The 4,168-nt window shown below is 44.9% G+C and overlaps 1 long non-coding RNA gene across 1 annotated transcript in view; it reads right to left on the reverse strand.

Annotated features, from left to right (window-relative positions):
• LOC116686618 (uncharacterized) overlaps positions 1-2,793 on the reverse strand; it is a 17,012-nt gene extending 14,219 nt beyond the window's left edge. The window contains exons 1-3 of the long non-coding RNA XR_004331313.1: positions 2,599-2,793; positions 1,541-1,674; positions 1,384-1,452 (exon numbers count right to left, since the gene is read on the reverse strand). This is a non-coding gene — a long non-coding RNA (uncharacterized LOC116686618). The remainder of the gene's footprint in view (positions 1-1,383; positions 1,453-1,540; positions 1,675-2,598) is intronic.
• Between the last annotated feature and the right edge of the window lie 1,375 nt (positions 2,794-4,168).

Raw genomic sequence — 4,168 nt, forward strand, 5'->3', positions numbered from 1 at the left:
CGCGACTCCTCTTAAACCTGTGTGTCTTCCCGTTAAAATTTAAAATCAACACTTTGTTGAGGCTTTCTATAAATGGTTTTCAACTTTTTCTTACATGTTCAACACTTCGTAACGCTAACTATTAACTTAGTTATTTGGGGAAATTATGGTCAAAAACCTCAACATGAGGACAACATGAGGACAACATGAGACAACATGAAGACAACATGAGGACACATGAGGCAACAGAGAAACATGAAGACAACAGAGGACAACATGAGGACCAACCTGAGGAAAACATGAAGACAACATGAAGACAACATGAGGACAACATGAGACAAACATGAAGACACATGAGACAACATGAGGCCAAACATGAAGACAACATGAGGACAACATGAGGACAACATGAAGAAACATGAAGACAACATGAAGACACATGAGATGACAACATTGGGACAACATGAGGACAACATGGGAACAACATGAGGACAACATGAGGACAACATGAAGACAACATGAAGGCAACGTGAAGGCAACGTGAGGACAACATGGGACAACACAGGGACACACGAGGACAAACAGGGGACAACACGGGGACAACATGGGGCAACATGAGGACAACACAGGGACAACATGGGGACACATGAGGGCAAACATGAGGACAACATGAGGACAACATGGGGAAAACATGAGGACCACAATGGGACAACATGAGGACAACAATGAGGACAACACGGGGCAACACGGGGACAACCAGGAGGGCAACATGGAGGACAACATGGGGACAACATGGGACAACATGGGACAACATGAGGACAACCTGAAGACAACACAAGGACAACACGGGGACAATATGAGGGCAACATGAGGACAACATGAGGACAACGTGAGACAAACATGAGGCAACATGAGGACAACAGGGGACAACATGAGGACAACATGAAGACAACATGAAGACAACATGAGGCACACATGAGGGCAACATGAGGACAACATGAGGACAACATGAGGACAACATGAAGGCAACCTGAGGACAACATGAGGACAACATGAAGGACAACATGAGGACAACATGAGGACACAGAGGGCAACAAGGAAACTGAGGACAACACGGGGACAACACGAGGGCAACACGAGGACAACACGGGGACAACATGAGGACAACATGAGGACAACATGAAGACAACACAAGGACAACACGGGGACAATATGAGGGCAACATGAGGACAACATGAGGACAACATGAGGACAACATGAAGGCAACATGAGGACAACAGGAGGACAACATGAAGACAACATGAAGACAACATGAGGACAACATGAGGACACCATGAGGGTTAAAGCTGCATTCATCCAGTCTTTGGTTTGTCCCAATAGACGAGCTGTGAGTCCTGTACTCACTCGGTGTGTGTGGTGCGTTCAGGTTCCCGTCATCCTCGCTGTCGGATGCGTCAGAGACCACAGAGCGAGCTGCAGGCGGACAGATGAAAACAGATAAAAACATATTCTATCATCATGGTGAAGCTGACAGAAGCCGGTTGAAGGATGTTGGACGTACGGGTGACGATGATGAGGAGGACGCTGGAGATCTGGTCGTTGAACAGACCGGAGACCTGGACCCGGCAGTGATAGAAACCAGAGTCAGACGGTCCAGAGGGGAAGATGGACAGGGAGGAGGACAAGACCGAGTACCTGCAGACAGGATGATCAGAGATTGTTGTATGTTGTGTGTGTGTGTGTGTGTGTGTGTGTGTGTGTGTGAGAGAGAGAGTGAGTGTGTATATGTGTGTGTGTGTGTGTGTGTGTATGTGTTGTGTGTGTATGTGTGTATATGTCTTTGTGTTGTGTGTGTGTGTGTGGGTGGGTGTGGTGTGTGTGTGTGGTGTGTGATGTGTGTGGTGTCATGTGTGTGTGTGTGTGTGTGTTGTTGGTATGTGTTTATGTGTTTGTTTGGTGTTGTGTGTGTGTGGTGTGTGTGTGTGTGTGTGTGTGTGCTGATGTGTGAGTGTGTAGTATGATGGTGTGGTGTGTGTGGTGTGGGTGGTGTGGGTGTGTGTGTGTGGGTGGTGGTGTATGTGTTGTGTGTGTGTGTGTGTGTGTGTGTGTATGTGTTGTGGTGTGATGTGTGTATTGTCTTTGTGTTGTGTGTGTGTGGTTGTGTGTGTGTGTGTGTGTGTGGGTGTGTGGGTGTGTGTGGTGTTGTGGTTGTGTGTGTGTGTTGTGTTGTTGTGTGTTTGTGGGTGTTGTGTGTGTGTTGTGTGTGTGTGTGTGTGTTGAGGGAGTGTGTTTTGTGTGTGTGTGTGGTGTGTGTTGTGTGGTGTGTGTGTGTGTGGTGTGTGTGTTGTGTTGTGTGTGGGTGTGTTTGTGTTGTGTGTGTATGTGTGTTATGTCTTTGTGTTGTGTGGTGTGTGTGGGTTGTGTGTGTGTGTGTGTGTCGTGTGTGCTGTGTGTGTGTGGTGTGGTGTCTGTGTGTGTTGTGTGTGTGTGTGTATGTGCATAAATAGCATAGTAATGTACTAGTAGCATGAACTATAAATATATCGGCCTATATATATATATATATATAATATATATATATATAATAATATATATATATATAATATACGTACCTCGTACCTGTGTGACTTCCTGTATGTGACCTGATCTCCGGCGGCGTTGATCACCGTGTTGTGGCAGGTGAACAGGGACGGCTCGCCCCTCCCCCAGCACACCTCCACCCCCCGGACTCACCCGCCTGGAGCGGCACGGCAGCGTCACCCCCCTCCTGGCCACGCCCACCACCGTCTCACTGGTGACCCCCCCCACGCCGGCTGTCGCGGGAAAAAACATAGACAGTTAGATAAATCTTTTAGTTTAACATGAGCCCCAAAATCACCATCACCAAACCCACCAGAATCCATGTAATAATCACTACTTTTATCACAAAAACACACTTCATTCAAAGTGGACGGAAACTAAATAAAACTACCAAAGCCGTCTTGGTTCATCTGGTCTGGTTGGAATAAACTCTTATTCACCCATTTCCATGTGGAGATATGCTGCTCTACACCTCTAAAGTAGTGATATTCACATGGAGTCTGGTGGAGATATGCTGCTCTATACACACTAAAGTGTGATTATTTACATGGAGTCTGGTGGAGATATGCTGCTATATACACGCTAAAAGTGTGATTATTTACATGGAGTTGGTGGAGATATGCTGCGCTATACCGTAAAAGTGATATTACATGGCGTTGGTGAGATATGCTGCTCTATACGCTAAAAGTAGTGATTATTTACATGGAGTTGGTGGAGATATGCTGCTCTATCACGCTAAAAGTAGTGATTATTACATGGAGTCTGGTGAGATATGCTGCTCTATACACACTAAAAGTAGTGATTATTTACATGGAGTCTGGTGGAGATATGCTGCTTATACCCGCCTAAAAGTAGTGATATTTACATGAGCCTGTGGAGATATGATGCTCTATACATGCTAAAAGTAGTGATTATTTACATGAGTCTGGTGGAGATAGTGCTCTATACAACTAAAAGTAGTGATTATTTACATGGAGTCTGGTGGAGATATGCTGCTCTATACATGCTAAAAGTAGTGATTATTTACATGGAGTCTGGTGGAGATATGTGCTCTATACAACTAAAAGTAGTGATTATTACATGGAGTCTGGTGAGATATGTGCTATACACGCTAAAAGTAGTGATTATTTACATGGTCTGGTGGAGATATGCTGCTCTATACACGCTAAAAGTAGTGATTATTTACATGGAGTCTGGTGGAGATATGCTGCTCTATACACGCTAAAGTAGTAGTATTTACATGGAGTCTGGTGGAGATATGCTGCTCTCTACCAGCTAAAAGTGATATTTACATGGAGTCCTGTGGAGATAGATGCTCTATACACTGCAAAAGTAGTGATTATTACATGGAGCTGTGGAGCATATGCGGCTCTATACGCTAAAAGAGTGAGTATTTACATGGAGTCTGGTGGAGATATTGCTGCTCTATACATGCTAAAAGTAGTGATTATTTACATGGAGTCTGGTGAGAGATGCTGCTCTATACTATAAAAGTAGTGATATTTTACAGGAGTCTGGTGGAGATATGCTGCTCTATACACGCTAAAAGTAGTGATTATTACATGGAGTCTGGTGGAGATGCTGCTCTATCACGCTAAAAGGTAGTGAT

This window comes from Etheostoma spectabile, unplaced genomic scaffold (genome assembly GCF_008692095.1).
Source record: "Etheostoma spectabile isolate EspeVRDwgs_2016 unplaced genomic scaffold, UIUC_Espe_1.0 scaffold405, whole genome shotgun sequence".
In the NCBI taxonomy this organism is placed as follows: Eukaryota; Metazoa; Chordata; class Actinopteri; order Perciformes; family Percidae; genus Etheostoma; species Etheostoma spectabile.